Here is an 18,168-nt window from a genome sequence, read left to right on the forward strand (position 1 = left end):
GCGGAGCATCCTTGTAAAAAGACCAGAACGGGAATTGGGGGGAGGGGGGGCGGGGGGCGAGATGGACCAATTGTCACTCCGTTCGTATTAGCATTCAAAGCGACTCAGGCGATTAATTTATTTATATATGGGTTACATAAAACGTATTATACCGTTTGTCCATTCAGTTCCCCTCTTTCTCCTCCGCCCTTCTCCACAGTGAGTGGGTTTCTACCTCAGAAACAAGTGAGAAGGGAGTTCAAATAACGAAGGTTGTGAAACCCCAAACCCTGGCCTCCGGGTCGCTCCCTTCCTCAGAATAAGGGAAAGCCTAAATTTCTTGGAGAAACTAATGACGATTTAAAAACACACGCCAACGGGGGGGAAATAAGTTAGACATTGAAACTCCTGCGGAGGGGCGGGAGGGAGTCGGTTCCCCCGTGTGGTGAGGGGTACGGAAGGGGCTGCTCCTAAACCCTTGCAGATTGGTCGGCGATAAGGCCGTTTTGTCTGGCGGAGGCTTAGCTTCAGCTTCAGCGTGCCCGGCGGTGGGTACAGTTTAATTGCCTCGTTAGTTGAGGGGAGGAGGGACTGTACCAGTGTGTAAACATCCGTGTGTGCTTGGGGGGGTTGGGGGGCGTTTAAAAGCAGTGAATCGTCCTGAGTGGACTTCCCCCTGCGCCCCTGCTGTCTCCCTCCCTAGTTGGCGTTCCTGACTCTGCCTGGGCTGCCAAATCACCCGATCCCCGGGCTTTACTCTGTTTTGTAGGCCCTTTAGTGGTGCCTGTAACTTTCAAGTCCCTTCCAGTCTCTTTAGATATTTTTCACATTTCATTTTTTTAAAGACCCGTGAAGTTGAGGCTCAGAATCTCCTCTCTAAAAACAAAACAAAAAATATATACGGGATAGAAAGTTGAAAGAGCTATTGACTGGGGTGAAAAACCGAGTCTTGGAACAAAGGTCCTAGTTGTTAGAGAAAAAGGCAAGAGGCCTATATATGAGGCCTGCGTGTCGCATGTACACGGCGGATAGGGCCTTGGAGAAGGGACACAGGGTTGAGGAGTGGAATTATCAGAGGTTTAGAGACAATAAATTACAATGGGTGTTAGTGAGGCTTATTTTAATATTTACATCATGCAAGGAGGTTAAAATTAAGTGTGAATTTTGGAATAAACAGTTTCTAATGTTTTTGAAACTCCCTGCTCCATATTCAGCCCCAGGAATATTGAATTAATGTGGCTTTTATAACATCTTTGTGAGATTGTTTAGGGAGTTTTTTTTTTATTTTATGCTTAAGAGAGCATATTAACATAATTGGGGTTTGTGGGCTTTTTCCATAACTGCCTTTCTATGAATGTGCCAGTATCCGTAAGAATTGAATAACTGTAATTAAGATTATCATTTTTTCCATTTGCTCCCCAGTTTTTCAGGAGTTTGAGTGGCAAATCTGCTCAGCTGACATTTACTATTTAGTTTGTGTCCATAAACAGACTTTTTATTTTAGTTTTTCATTTACTTTCTAAAAGTTTTAAAATATTTTTGGCAGTTAGAGTTCTAGAAGGTGCTAAACTAAAATAATTATATTTTTTAAATGAAGGGGATGCTGGGCCAGGGTAAAATCAATGTTTTTTCCCAAGTAAATTTGAAGTAATGTTTACCATTCCATTCTAACTTTAAGATTACTGAATTTATGTTATCTCCATAAGGTTTTATTATCCTATTTTAAAGACTTCATCCTAACAGACACATACTGGTTTAGGAATTCATACCTTAACAGTAGGTACCTGTGTGACCTTGAGCTATTCACTTACCTTATCTGGTCTACAGTACTTTATCTGTAAAACCGGGTACCTCGCTGGGTGGTTGTGAGACTCAGTGAATATAATGGCTGTGAAAAACGACAAACAGCTAAATAAGTGCAAGATATTATTTTAAGAAAATTTCATTAGTTATTTTGAGGTCATTAAGAAAAACAACAGTTTCTGCCCTGGCCAGTGTGTTCAGTTGTTTGGCATATCCTGTATACCAAAAGGTGGCAGGTTCAACCCCTATTCAGGAGAAGAGGCACGGGTATTTCTCTCCCCATCTTTCCCCTCCCTCTCCCTGTCTGAAAAATCAATAGAAAATGAAAAGAATAAAAGTTTCTTATCAGTGGTGGTGATTGGGGGAGGTTGATGGTAGTTTGAAGATAAGAAGTTACAGCACTTTTATAATTTTAAATTGCTGCTAAATTAGTAGTGGAACTTGCGCCCGATTTCTATCTGTTGAAGTAATTTTTGTTTTGCATCAACATGCTAGGTAATTTTTCACCATACAGCCCTACTGAATAAATTTGTTAACCCTCTTTAGAAAAATTTCAAACAAAAATTTCTTTACATTTTTATTATTGTTATTTTATTGTCGGAATTTTCTTTCTTTCTTAATCCCTTCATCTTTTTCACCCAGCTTCCCCAGTCCCCCCTCTGACAGCTGTCAGTTTCTGTTTTGTTTGTTATTTTGTTCATTAGATTCACATATAAGTGAAATCATATGGTACTTACTTGTCTTTCTCTGACTGGTATATTTCACTTAGCATAGTACTCTCCAAGGCAATCCATGGTGTCAGAAAAAGTAAGATTTCCTTTTTTTCCGGCAGAGTAGTAGTCCATTGTGTAAATGTACCACAGCTTTTTTTATTCACTTATCTTTCTACTGAGGGGCACTTGGGCTGCTTCCAAATCTTGGTTATTGTAAATAATGCTGCAGTGAACATGGGAGTGTCTATGTATTTTGAATTAGTGTTTTGGGTTTCTCTGGATATACTCCCAGAAGTGGAATTGCTGGGTCATAAGGCAGTTGTTTTTAAGTTTTTGAGGTAACTCCATGTTGCTTTCCACAGTGGCTGCACCAGTCTGCATTCCCACCAACTGCACTAGAGTTCATTTTCTCCACATCCTCGCCAACACTTGTCATTTTTTACATTTTAATTATTGACAAAATATGTACCTAATCTTGGTTTGTGGCTCTTTTGAAACTTTCTAATGGAGACTACAATTAAGGAACATTTCTGAATCTCAATTTTTTTTTTATAGAGAGTCTAGGGAGGTTTTTTTATTTTAATTTTAAATGGATGGGTGGGAATCTTTTTGAGCAAATGTGGTAACAATTGCCCTTTTATTTTTTCTTCTTTTTGTTGAGGTAATTAGATGTACTCAAGTTTAAAATGTGACCAGCTTGTTGCTTCTCACCTTCACTCAAGCTCTTGCTACTGCCAGCCTGACCTGCACTTTTCCCTCATTTAAATTGTTTCAGGTTCATTTCAACTCACCCTTCAAATCACTTTCTTAAGACTTTTTATTTTATTTCTTGGTTGTCTAGGTATGCTTCATTTTGGGATTATAGTGCTAAATTTGTTGATATGTTGCTTTTTCTAGTTGTTGTTTTTTTTTAAATTAAATTTATTGGGGTGACTTTGGTCAACATGAACATAATAGGTTTCAGGTGTGGGTTTCTAAGCACTTTGCTTTTGTTTCCATGCCTGGATTATAGGCTTCCTGAGGGTAAAAATGTCACCGTGTTCTTCATGAAGGGGCACTCATAAACCCAATTGAAAATAATACCTATTTTCCTTTCCACTCCAAACCAATAAAGTTAGCCTGGCCTTGCCTACTATGTAGTCAGTCTTCCTGCTTAGAAAGGATCTTGGTCCTAACAGATTCCTCAGGGTGCTGTTTGGTTTAGTGATCACAGCCTCTTCAAATCTTCCTGACTACTGTGACATCAGAGTGCCTAGATAGAGTGCTGGAATAAGAATTTGGTGGGTAATACACAATAAATATAACTTGTAGATTGTTATATAATCTTGGTGTTTGTAGTTCTTAACATTAACATGTAATAGCTTCATGTTTGTGTATTTTTTTATAGTGCATGTGTATAGTTCAAATAGCTGTTACCGATTTTTCAAAAACATAAAACCTTAGCCATTATTCTTTATAATCTCTACCTTGTCTGCTAGTTTACTTTGTACATACTGGGGGCTTGCTGCTGAACCAGTCTCTTGATTTTGATTTAAGTAAAATTTAATTTGGCTAGTGTCCTGGATTTTTAAAAATGCAGTTCCCTAGTACACCTGAAACTTATATAATGCTATTAACCAATGTTATCCCAGTAAATTTAATTTTTTAAAATGCAGTTCTTTAAATCTAATATCCTAATTTATTGATAGTTTTAGGTTATTGGGAAAATAAGTTGTTTCTCACCGATCACCAACCAGTGGTTGGCGGACCACTGGTGGTCCATGAGGTCCGAAAGGTTGACAACCTAGACCAGTGGTTGGCAAACCGCGGGTCGCGAGCCACATGCGGCTCTTTGGCCCCTTGAGTGTGGCTCTTCCACAAAATACCACGTGCGGGCACGCACGTACAGTGCAATTGAAACCTCGTGGCCCATGCGCAGAAGTCAGTTTTCAGCCTGGGCAAGTCTATTTTGAAGAAGTGGCGTTAGAAGAAGTGGGGGTATGTTTGCTGAGGTCGACCCCTCAGATTGAGGACGTTTTTAGCAAAGGCCAGCTTAGGAGTACCCTAATTAAGTTCATAACTGTGTCCTTAGCTATATAGTTTAAGTTTAAAAAATTTGGCTCTCAAAAGAAATTTCAATCGTTGTACTGTTGATATTTGGCTCTGTTGACTAATGAGTTTGCCGACCACTGACCTAGACTGATATGTCTCAGACGCTTAATAGTTTATCTCAGGCCTTTTAATATGTTTTATTGATTTTTTTACAGAGAGGAAGGGAGAGGGATAGAGAGTTAGAAACATCGATGAGAGAGAAACATCGGTCAGCTGCCTCCTGCACACCCCCTACTGGGGATGTGCCCGAAACCAAGGTACATGCATGCCATTGACTGGAATCGAACCTGGGACCCTTCAGTCCTCAGGCCGATGCTCTATCCACTGAGCCAATCCAGTTAGGGCTATCTCAGGCCTTTTAGATTTCAGTTGTGGGTTTTATAGTTTCATTAAATTGGATTGGACAGAAGAAAAAGGTACCTGTCTGTTATTCAGACTCACCTGTTTTGTCTTGAGTGTGCAGAAGCTGTTGGACATAGACAGTTCTATGGTTATGCTTGATTTAAAAAGCCATTTTAGTAGCCTAGAGTAAACAAGCTGCTACTCTGTTCTTTACTGAACAGCACTGTTCAAGGGAGTATCTGATGTGAAGAAGGTAAAAGACTTGGGTTCCAGTCCTGATTGTGTCTTTTTTATCTTTGTGTCCTTGGGCAAATAATTGTGAGTTTCAAGTGCCTCATCTGAAAAATGTGGTTTATTGCCACCTAACCTAGAATTAATTGTCATTTATGTGCTCAACACTGTATTTAGGAAATTAGGTTATAAAGATGGATTGGAATACATGACTCTTCTTCCACTGGTTCAGTTGCAGTATTGACCATCATCTTATCAAACATACATCATACATCAAAAATATTTGAGTATACAATAATATTCCATAGCCGATTACAAATTCCTTTCAGTGCCTGACTCATAATACAAACTCTTTAAATGTTTATTGAAGGAGTAAGCATTGTGAGAATAAAATACTATAAGTGAAAATATATTGTAATGATTTAATGTCCTATTTGTTTTGATAATTATTTTGGATTATTGTTAATGCTAAAAAGTCTCCAGTAGTTTTACTTTTAATCTATTGGTATATATTTTAGAGACTGCAAGTTGCTTTAAATCATACATATTAAAAAAAATTGGGCAAGCCATTTTATATTGTCTTTTTACATATATTAGCTGATCATTTAAATGCGACATTGGGGACCTAAATATATTTTTATGCAATGTGCATATTTATTAATTATAAAATTGAGTTTTATACATCATTTCAGTTTATTCTCTTTGTTCCTTATTTGTTTTTATAAATGTGATGTCATTACCCATACAGGATTTTGAAGGCTATTTATAAGCTGAATGGTCTGTCAACAAGTCTTCAAGACTTGAAATTAACAGCATTTCAATTTGTATGTTAATTAACTCGTTGGCTGTCATAACCACTGAATTTTCTACCCTGACTTCAAAACTATTACTCATGCCACCTGTGGGCGGCATTCTGAATAAATAGATCTACCTTGTGTCATCTTCTTAAGGTCACATTAACTCATTTTGAAGTCCTTCTACTGGTAAGCATGTGTGATGCCTTGGAAACCCAAAGTGAGTTTTTACAGATAGCCGATCTAAAATTCACTGTTGAGTTGTAATTTAAGATGCTTTGTGTCCTTAGAGAGCGGGTTCATGGAGATCATATGGAGGGCCTCCCCCACCTCCTTTAAAAAAATTATTGAAAATCAAGTGCTTATAGTTAGTTGCCTTATAAATAGTAAATATATGAAAATGCTGCAACTTCTGTTATGGCCCCAGTATTTGGTAATCCTGTTTGTTTTGTACCTTGGCTGCATGCAGTCAGATTGAGCTGCTTGTTCCTCTCTGAACATACCCAGGAACTGCAGCACACCTGGTTTTGATTGTCTGGATTAAAACCCCTCCACCATCTTATATCTCTTATTGCTACATAATACACATTTTCTTCCAGTAGCTTCTGTAAAATTTTTATTCTTCACTCTTCTCCCTTCTACTCCTTTCTATGACATTTTATTTGTCCCACTTACGTCATCCACAGTTTGTCTTATTGTTAATTGTTTACATCTTCTCTACTAGATCTTTGGCTTCTTGGGGTAAAGGTCTCATTCTTCTATCCCCACAGTGGCTGACACAAGGCTCCTAACATAAACTCATTGTATGTGGTAAGTGTTAGACTTTGTTTTGGTGACACATTGAGAAACTATATTGGGAAATAATATTAGCATCATTTGCCTTAGTTTACTAAGTCAGCTTGCTTATTTTACGTTTTCAGGGTTTGGTAGCTGAGGTTGGATCCTAAAATATAAATTTGCCAGAATTAGGCTCATTAAAATCAGCTACTTCGGGATTGTTAAGGCACTAGACTATTTTAGTAACTTAGTTACCCCAGATTTAGCTTTTGGGACTTACGTTTATTAGTAGATGAAATACATATTAAGTGCTTACTGTGTACTGTGACTGTGTTGGGAGGAATACGAAGGGGACTTAAGACCTAGTTCTTGTCCTCTGGGTTCTGTTAATGTTTCATTTACTTGATAATCATGTTCTTACTTACTTGGTAACTATATATAGAGAAGTATTCTGTAGGTATTCTAAATGTAGGCTTCCTGCATTTAGAAAACCTGATAATGAGAATCTAAATTAAAAAACATGAATTAGGGTATGAGTTTTGTTTGGCTTTACTGAATTGTTGGAAGCAACTTCACTATACAGAGATTTCATCAGCAACTTGTGTTTATTTCTGGTTCTATAAAAGATCTATCCTGAGGAGAAATAAGAGACATAAAATGAGATCTATTATGTTGAAATGTACTTTATTGAAGATGAATTCAAATTAATGACAATAGAACACAACATGTAAAAGAAATACAAAGTTGAGTTTTATACAGTGGGTACTCAGAAATTTAGAGAAATACTCAGTACTGGGTTGAAGTTTCTGAGGAATGCTTCACGGGGAGAGGAGGGACTTGAACTGGTCCTGATTGTTTGGGTAGCTATAGAAGAATGGGAGCTTAAAGATGTAATTGTGGTGAGGGTCTAATGGTAAGATACACTGGCTCGCTGGAATATAGGGTCCATATTGATGAAGTAATAGAATATGTGGGCTGAGATTATTGAGGTCCTTAAATGAGAGATTAAGAAATTAGATTTAACAGACGGTTAAATTTATTGTTGATTCCTGAATAAGCAAAGACATGAAAAAGGTGTAAATATATTTAATTTATAAATGAACTGAAAAGAAAAACAAAAGTGCTTTTAGATCTTATTTATCTTTTCATGCACTGCTTCCCTTTTCGGACTGCAGATAAGGTTTTTTGTAAGTTTTGGGGCCATACGAGCAGTAGAGGTTAAACTTCTTGTTCAGTTTTCCTGTGTAATAGTTAAAGTAGTTTTGCTCAGTAAGGAGGAGTTGGTTAAGGGTCTAATGAATCCTGTTGCTCCTCAGGTTAGTCACAAATTTTTTTTTTCTTTTCGTTTTTTGTTGTTAATCCTCACCCGAGGATATTTTTCCATTGATTTTTTTAGAGAGAGCGGAAAGGAGGGGGAGAGACAGAGAAACATCAATGTGAGAGAGACACATGGATTGGTTGCCTCCCATATGTGCCCTGACCAGGGCTGGGATCAAGCCACAACCTTATATGTGCACTGGAATCAAACCTGGGACCAGTTAGGGCCTTAGAATTTTTCCTTTAGAGCAGCGGTTCTCAACCTGTGGGTCGCAACCTTTTGGGGTCGAACGACCCTTTCACAGGGGTCGCCTAAGACCATCAGAAAACACATATATAATTACATATTGTTTTTGTGATTAATCACTATGCTTTAATTATGTTCAATTTGTAACAATGAAATTGGGGGACACCACAACATGAGGAACTGTACTAAAGGGTGGCGGCATTAGGAAGGTTGAGAACCACTGCTTTAGAGCCGGCATGTCTAACTCGTGGGCTGCATGTGGCCCACAAGGTATATTTATGTAGCCCAGCCAATAAAACGGTATGTAAGAAATGTTTTAATAAGAATTTCGTAACTTAATTTTTACAATACATAATTATTAATAACGAACTACAACGTTTGCTAATGACTGATTACTATAATTGTGTTGCATTCATTTCCCTTATGCGCCTTACATTCAGGCTCACCATTTTTCTCCACTAATACTAGCAGCGAATATTTTAGCAGCCAATTGCCATGTCATTAGTCTTGTACTGACTTGTTTGGTGTGCACAACAGGAAATATTTCACTTTCAGAGAACAAGAAAAATAGGTTTACTTGCGTTATGCTTATTTGTGCAGTTATTCAGTGTCTGGTAAATTAATGTTCAAGAAAATTAATTTTTATTAAAATGTTCTATTTTATGTTTACGATTACTTATTTATTTCATCCCTTTGTATTTAGCATGTCTCTATCTAAATAAACCTGAGTTTCTATGAAAATTGAAGCTTTTGGGTTTTTTTGGCCCACATAAACGTAAACCTTGTTTATTTGGCCCATGTTAGCCTTTGAGTTTGACATGCTTGCTTTAGAAGAAGCTGGCAATCATTTCATCTTAACACATTCAACTGTATTCAGAAGTTTATTTTTTAAATTTTGAGTATTGTTTGATAATACATGATTTTTTGTGAGTCACACAGTAATTTGTCATTCTTATTTATAGGAACAACTTTTTGCTTAGCATCTAATGCAGTGAAAAATGTTTAAAGCAAAATTGAATTGTGATAAGTACTTAGGCACTTTTAAAAATGCAAATCAATACTACCCAGTTTAATCAAGTTAAATATTTTAATTCCGTTTGATGTCATAGTAGACTGTTTGTTATCCCTTCCACTTTTTTGAAAGTATGCACAACAGGACTTTAAAAATAGGAAGTGAGGCTAGATGGTGGTTGAAGGGAAAATAAAGAATAATACTCAGGGGTCTGGTAACCATATTTACCTTTCTTCGGTAGCTTTTGTTTTCTAGTGTGTTCTTGTAGATTTGCTGACTACAGTCTGAATTAATTTGATTTTTCCTTATGTGGAGATAGCAGAGATGCTAACTATTAGTGCAAGATTATGGTTTAATACCTGTGAAGGCTATTTGTATAGGCCAAAATTTGGGGGGTTTTGTGGATTTTAGAATAAAAATATTTGTGAAGTGTGTATTTTACTGCTATAGTAGGCAAGAGTGCCTGTTTTTCTACAAGACAGTTAGGCAGCTTCCTTTTTTTTTGTCTTTATGAAGCAGATATTTTCATTTCTTCTACCCACCTAGAGAAAACTGCTTAGTCTCTAGAGAAAATTTGACCTATCTCTGCCCCTCCTTCCCAGGTCCAAAAGCATTTGTGCCCTTCTCCCAGTAGATGGCAACAAGTAGTCTGAATTTTGGGAAGATTCAGTAGCTCTTAACTTTGTGATCAGACCTCTTTGCTGAATATTTCTCAACTGTCATTAGGAACTTAGTGTTGGTTTCCACATTTTGGGCTCAAAATATTCTTCTGTTAATTGCTGAATTCATCTTTTTTACTCTATTCTTCACCCTGTCTTTTGAAAAGTTTTGCTATTCCAGTTGCTGCTATGAAGTAAGACTTGGGGAATTTCAGCCTTTGGTGTAGTGCACTGTAAGATAATCTGCTTCTGCCTCTTCTAACCATCTAGTATTACCTTTCAGCTGCCTGTATATAAGGCCGTGCCACTCCCCATCCCCCTGACCGCCAAAAAAAACCCCACCCCCCCAGTATCTTCTCATTACACAAACTTAAGTTCTACTGAGAGGAATTACTGAAGAGATAATAGACCATCACTTGGGATCTTCGTTGTAGCAGATGTTCTAAATGATAATTTATATTGCTTAGATCCGCTAAGGAATCAGTAAACATAATGTTTGCCATAATAGCAGCATTTCTCTCTTGTGGGGTGGGCTTCTACTTCATTCCTGTGTTTATTTACATTTAGCTTAATGCTTTGTTTCTTGTTACTAAACATTTAATTCATAATTGCACAATTAACTTTTGAGAGTTTATCATATTTAGAGAAACATAAAACTTTTTCAGGATGCCTGCTGAGTTTATTTAAATGCTTAATTCGGTAGTAAGGAATTTGGGAAGCTTCTATATTAGGAGAGTTTTAACGTTAGGAATGGCTTAATCTGTAGTTCCATGGAGTGTAAAGTCAAGAATTTACTAAAGCAGTAGTTCTAAAAATTCTGCAATTATTTCTGTTTTAAGGGCTAGTATAATTATGTTGCAAGGGAAGAAATTATCTTGGTTTCAGCAACTGCTTGTTGCATTTACCTTATTTTTTAAGTAAAGCAAAATGGGGTTTATTGAAGATACACTCCAAATGAGAAGTGGGTCAGCCTACTACTTATAGTTTCAAATAAGTAAGGTCAGTGTAGGGTGTACTAGTATTTTGGCTTATGTTTTTTGATATCTTTTTGATAGAATTTCAGACTTATAAAAATGTTATGAAAGTATTGTAAGGAATATCCCATATTCTCTTTGCCCACTTTCAAGGTCATTTTTTAAATTGTTAGATGATAAATTTGTTTTCTGTTTTAAGTCAATGAAAGCTTTATTTTTTTAAAAATAAATATATGTGGCCGAAACCGGTTTGGCTCAGTGGATAGAGCGTCGGCCTGCGGACTGAAAGGTCCCGGGTTCGATTCCGGTCAAGGGCATGTACCTGGGTTGCGGGCACATCCCCAGTGGGAGATGTGCAGGAGGCAGCTGATCGATGTTTCTCTCTCATCTATGTTTCTAACTCTCTATCTCTCTCCCTTCCTCTCTGTAAAAAATCAATAAAATATATTTTAAAAAAATAAAAATAAAATAAAATAAATATATGTGGTAAAAATCTGGAAAAAGGTTAATACAGTAAACACATTTTTCCCCCATGTAGCTCTTTACCAATCATTGTACACTTGTTAACTTGTCAGAGTGAGGTGAATGCACTGTAATGCTTTGTTCCTGACTCTTGTTAAAGCAAAGTTTTTTAATGAGGTGTCTCCCTTTTTTATCTTTTGTACTAATTTGGGGAATGTATTATGAGAGGGATATTCACGTGCTTGTGGCAGTCCATGGGAAGAGTCGGAAGGCTCCTTATGACTTATAGGTCCTATGTGGTCTGGCTCTCTAATGTCATCTCCTACTTTATCCTTTTACTGGCTCTTGCTGCCTGGAATGCTCTTCTAGATCTTACATGGCTATCTCCTCTTGCATGAGGCTCAGGTATTACCTCTCAAAGAGGTCTTAATTGATCGCTCTCTCCATAATAGTTCCTTCATCTGATAGTAACATTTCACCTGTAAGTAATAGAAAACTTGACTAACAGGGCCTTCAACAAATTGAGGGTTATTTTTCCTCATATAGTGTGGTTCAGCTGCAGGATGATCTCTGTGAGGACTGAGCTCTGTGTCTGTTTTACCTCTGCCATTTTTAGCAAGTGCTTCTCTTGGAAACCATCTAACTGGCTTGAAGTCAGTATGCCCATCATTTGAGGCTGGAAGGAGGAGAAAATGATGTCTTTTTAAATGCTAAATGCAAAAGTATTTCTATAGGATGCCGAGAATACCTTACCATACCTCTTATTGGGGAGAAGTAGGTCATACTTCTGGCAAAAATAAAATAAAGTATAATGGTATGTTTGTACAAATATAAGTTTAGACCACTGCCTTTTAAATTCTTTTGATCTACAATCCATAAGAGATGCCATATTTTGTATCACCAGTGTATTAGTAGATATATGTGTGTAACTCATTTCACAAACAATGTTTAATCATGATGTTTGCTGCTATTTTCTGTTCTCTATTTCATTTAAAACTTCTGGTTATGACCTCATTAACCTTTTTTTGTAGTGTGGACCCTTTAGTAGTGTGAAGCTATGGATCCTCAAAATAGTATTTTTAAATTCATAAAATAAATGCATAAGTCAAAATCCCAAGTATATCAGAATGTTGAAATCTAGCTTTCAAACTGTTAAACTAGTTTGTTGTAATATAGCAATACATTTCTTTGTTAGTACTTAATAACATGATCTCGCAACTGTTCAAAGTAGTGATGGTGTAAATGATATTTTGAGGTATCCTCAACAATTGCATTGTGATATGATAATATCTGTGATTTTTCTTGGTGCATTGTCAAAGGTACTGGCAGTAATGTTGTTGTTTGTTGATTATTCATAATAGAAGGGAATGCTAAATTTAACTAGAGGTTAGTGAAACTATTATTTTTTTAATCCAAGTTCATGAACTCATTATGAACCCCTGATCCAAATTGATTTCAAGACTCTATAAGCTTGTAGTTTGGAGAAAAATACTGGCTTTAGGCCCATCATGATTCATCTCCTAGGGCCAGGGGAGTAGCCTGCTTCCTCAGCAGTGATGGGATTTGTATCTCCTTTAGGGCAGGATTCTTTTAACAGGGAAGAGAGGTGGGGTACATGGAATTTGGGTAGGGAACAGTATCTTCTATTTTCTTCCCCTTCTTTACACTCCTTCCATATTGCTTAATTTTCCTCTTTGTACTGTCTAATAGTATTTGCTGTTTGTCTCCTCAGTAAAATAAAAATTCTGCAGGGAGAGAGACTGAAAATGTGAATTGTTTGCTATGATTAACTTGATTTTTTTAACTTGCTAGTTAAACACATTTCAAAGTTTTCTTAAAGCAGTAGTTTTGATTTATAAGATGCATCAGTCCCTTTTGCACGGTTGGAATGCAAACATATGTTGATTGAATACATTTTTATCTGGTCTACATAACTATCTCGATATCTATTCCTCAGTCTTTAGGTTCTTTTAAAAAGGTCCATCACACCTGTCAGAACAGCTACCAATGAACCCACAAATGACAAGTATTGGCTAGGATGTGGAGAAAAGGGAATCCTTGTGCATTTTGGTGGGAATGCAGATTGGTGCAGCCACTATGGAAAACAATATGGAGGTTTCACAAAAAATTAAAAATGGATCTGCCTTATGAGCCAGCCATTTCACTTCTGGGTATTTACCTGAAGAAACCCCAAACACTAATTCAGAAGAGTATATGCACCCATATGTTCACTGCAGCATTATTTACAATAGCCAAGATATGGAAGCAAACCAAGTGCCCATCAATAGATAAGTAAATAAAAAAAGCAGTGGTACATAGTATACCCAATGAAATATTACTTGACCATAACAAAGAATGAAATCTTACCATTTGCAATAGCATGGATGGACCTAGAGGGTATTATGCTCAGTGAAATAAATTAGAGAAAGACAAATATTATATGATTTTACTTATATGTGGAATCTAAAGAAGAAAATAGATGAACAACCAGAATTAAAATAGATTTATAGACACAGAGAACAGACTGGTGGTTGCCAGAGAGGGGAGGGAGATTGGAAGACTAGGAGAAAGAGGTGAAGGGATTAAGAACTACAAATTGGCCAAAACCGGTTTGGCTCAGTGGATAGAGCGTCGGCCTGCGGACTGAAAGGTCCCAGGTTCGATTCCGGTCAAGGGCATGTACCTGGGTTGCGGGCACATCCCCAGTAGGAGATGTGCAGGAGGCAGCTGATCGATGTTTCTCTCTCATCGATGTTTCTAACTCTCTATCTCTCTCCCTTCCTCTCTGTAAAAAATCAATAAAATATATTTAAAAAAAATAAAAAGAACTACAAATTGGCAGTTACAAAACTACCAATAGGGATGTAAAGTGCAGCATAGGAAATATAGTCAATAATATTGTAATAACTATGTATGGTGCCAGGTGGGTACTGGAAATACGGGAGGAATGCTGAAAGGTATATGATTGTTTAACCACTCTGCTATACACCTGAAACCAATACAAAATAATATTGAAAGTAAACCGTAATTGAAAAGAAAAGTTTTGTTAAAAGGTAAACTGGTACTTTTGGATCGCAGCATTTTGTGAGTCCTAGAAGAAGGTGTTTTGGAACAGATGAGTGACAGTATCCATGTTGGACTTAATTAGTGCTATTTTGTGTGCTTTAGAAAAAGCCATAGTGTTTAGCTTCATCCAACATTAGGTATGTGGAATATAACAGTAAATGTCTGTTAGTTCCTATGTAAATACTTGTGGTTTTTATTTTATTTTTATATTTAATGGCAGTGTTGATAAACAGAAAGCTATTGACATTCTAACCAGTGTGAGGATTGTGGAGAAGCTGTCATTTTTGATTTTTTTAAATATATTTTTATTGATTTCAGAGAGGATGGGAGAGGGAGAGCTAGAAACATCAACGAGAATCATTGATTGGCTGCCTCCTGCACACACCCTAGTGGGGATCGAGCCTGCAACCCAGGCATGTGCCCTTGGCGGGAATCAAACCCAGGACCCTTCAGTCCCCAGGCGGACGCTCTATCCACTGAGCCAAACCAGCTAGGGTGAAGCTGTCATTACTTTAGAATAGAGAAGAGTAAGATGTGGTGTTAGTACTAAAGAAATTAGATTATCACTGAGGTTTAGTAACTGCATTAAAAAATGCACTCTATTATATTTAGGAGTTACCATTCTTAACAGATGATTATTTGTCTTTAAAATGTCACTTGTAATATCTCCCAATAGGTATTGGAAGAAAGAATCTGGCATATCACACATTGTTGGCATTTAAACTGTATAGTGTATAGTATATTCAGAGTTTTGCATTTTAGAACATTTTCAGCACTCCAGAAAGAAACCCAGTACTAGGTGGATTCTATAAACTTTTAGGTTAAGTTTTAGAATTGACAATTACATTTTGATGTGCTGTTTCCCATTAGTTAAAATCTTACCAATAAAAAACAATTAAAATAAAAATCTTGCCTGTTTTGTCTAATTGGACTACAAAAAGAAACTATTTGTATTTCTCCTAGGAGGGTTCATTCCTTGTCAGTTTGACTTACTGTTTCTCCTTAAAATTATTTGACTTTAAACATCCTGTTAACTACAAAATATACTTATTTGTTGGCTTTGACAGTGTCACTTGAAGAAGGCTGGATAGGAAATTTTTGGAAGATGCCAAATTCACTTCAGAACCAAACTCAGAGTGGTGGTTCTACTTGTCAGGGAGCACATTACCAGTTCTTTTTGATATTCCATATAAATATCAAAAAGAAGTCCACCTAATAGGTAAAAATTAAATTTGTGATTGGCTCTTATAAACTTCTATCCATTTTCTTATTAAAAGTTTATATGGAATATTTATTTTAAAAGACCTATTAGCACTTTCTTCATTATTATGTTTGGTATGCAATTTGGCTGAAAGAGTTAGGTGTGAATTATGTATTGGGGGTGTCTTTTGTCATTTTGATTAAGGTGTTTTCAGGCTTTCTTCTCAGATATATCCAGTTATTTCCTGTTCATTTGTTCCTTTCTTCATATCCCTAGGCCTTTCGGAAGCTGTTTTCTGTGAAATGCCCCCTTTGCCTCCCATTCCTAAGGGCTCCCTTTTCTCCTGGGCAAAGTCATTTTTCCACTTCTGGGAGGTATATTGCCTGGCTCAGGGCTTGAGTTGCTCTTCTATAATAGTACTTAAAGTAGTAATCTGTCACCTTTCACTCTGTTTATAGTTTGCTCTTTCATTGGTCTGAGCCTCCCAGAGTTCCTTTAAATCTTACATGCATCTTAACCAGTCTAACATCACCACTATCTGCTCACTTTGGAGTTGTCTTTAAAAAGAGGGTCAGGGCTAGATGGTATCTCTGCACAGCACAAGTTGGAATCTTCCTTAACCCACTTGTCACTTCTAATTTATTCTGGCTGGTTTTGTGATTTTTCCCCCCAGGAGAAACTTAACTGTCCTGTTTTGGAGGTGTGGCAGAACCCCTTCTCTTTCTTTTGTCTAGTGTTTACATGCTATTTTTTTATATTTTTCTTTCTGTATTCCTGTGTTTTAGATCTGTCTCTTGTAGTTGAAGTGTTTTAAAAATCTGGTTTGATAATCTTAAAGATTGAAATTTACCATTTTCTAATTTGTTGCTTTCATTTGAATTTATTATTTTTAATAGAGGTATGATTCTAGTCTTTGAATGGTTATCTTAGAAACTAGAACAGTATATCTAACAAGGTCTATCATTCATTGCTACCTTTACTTGTGGAAAATACAAAGACCTTAGAATTGTAACTCGGTTTACCAAGCTCCTTGACTTCAAGATATTGATGTCATTTTACTTTAATCAGTTTTTAAAATCTTACTAGGTAGTATAATTTATAGTTAATGTTTATTTACACATCTTTATTTTTTATCTTATCATCTTTATTTCTTCTAGCATCTTAAAACTGTATCTGGAAAAACTATCAGATTTTATCTGACAAAAACTATATTCTTAGAGATAACTTTTGATAACTTTTATTTGATGTAAAATTTTGATTGGCACCTATAATTCCACTGTCTTCTAGCTTCCATTATTGCTGCTTATACCCTGGCAAACAATAATGAGCTCCCTCTCTTTGCATATAAAATTGTCTCTAGCTTTGGTATTTGTAGTTTTATTATGACACTAGTAGTCTGGTGCACGGATTCGTGCACATTGAAAGGAAATTAACTAGAAGAAATATTTTAATATTGCTATTCGCCTTTTCTCTGTAATAAGTGTCAGAGATGAAATTAGTAAAATGTATATGAAAATAATATATAAATTGATTAATAAATAAACAATAACATGGTATAACAACAACAAAGACATATAAAAACAACAAAAACATAAAAACATGATATAAAAACAACAATGACTGATAAATTGATGAAACTTATTCTAATATCTCCCTGTATACCACATTGAGTAAAAACACTTTCAGAGTGCTTGACTAATTTCCCTTGTGATAAAGTATTTACAACTTTAACGTCACATGCTCTTCAAACATGAGAGAAAGCGACATATAACTGACCATGTTTGAAAATGGGTTCAGGTAGGAATATTCCTACTCTGTCTAGAGTTTGTCCTTGTGATTTATTAATAGTCATGCAAATGCTGGCACCACAGGAAACTGTCTTCGAATTAATTTAAATGGGAGACCAGTGTCAGACAGGGATAAAACAATTCTTGGAATCAGAATAACATTTCCGCAGATCCTGGTAATACTTAAGCTTCAATTATGTTAGGTCGCAATCTTATGATAAGTTAGTACCATTACAAAGACCCCATTTACTATGAAGATTTCTCAGTAGTATAATGATTGCACCTACTTTCAATTTTAATTTATGACATGGCATTCCCGAAGGAGTAATATTAAGAAATTCGATGGGAAAATTTTCCTTTTCGGCATCATCCATTGAATCCATGGAATCATCACTCAAATACTAGTAGGTGTGAAAATCTCCCATTGAGTATATCCAAAATTTCTTCATTTAATTTATGAATGTGCTCATTTTTTGGACAAAAAAAATGCACATTTAGATATATTTTTAATATTATCTATAGATAGGTGATTTCCAAAGGTAGCTTCAATAAGTAGATCCTTCTTTTTTAAAGTAAATCTTTATTGTTCAGATTATTACAGTTGTTCCTCTTTTTTTCCTCCCATAGCTCCCCTCCAACTGGTTCCTACCCCACCCCATGCCCTTAACCCCTGCCACTGTCCTCACCCATAGGTGTAAGATTTTTGTCCAGTT

The 18,168-nt window shown here is 36.3% G+C and overlaps 1 protein-coding gene across 17 annotated transcripts in view; it reads left to right on the top strand.

The window, feature by feature from the left end:
* TRIP12 (thyroid hormone receptor interactor 12) overlaps positions 1-18,168 on the top strand; it is a 135,370-nt gene that overhangs the window by 2,134 nt on the left and 115,068 nt on the right. The gene's annotated exons all lie outside the window — the stretch shown is intronic.

Source organism: Myotis brandtii, unplaced genomic scaffold (assembly GCF_000412655.1).
Source record: "Myotis brandtii unplaced genomic scaffold, ASM41265v1 scaffold727, whole genome shotgun sequence".
Classification (NCBI taxonomy): Eukaryota; Metazoa; Chordata; class Mammalia; order Chiroptera; family Vespertilionidae; genus Myotis; species Myotis brandtii.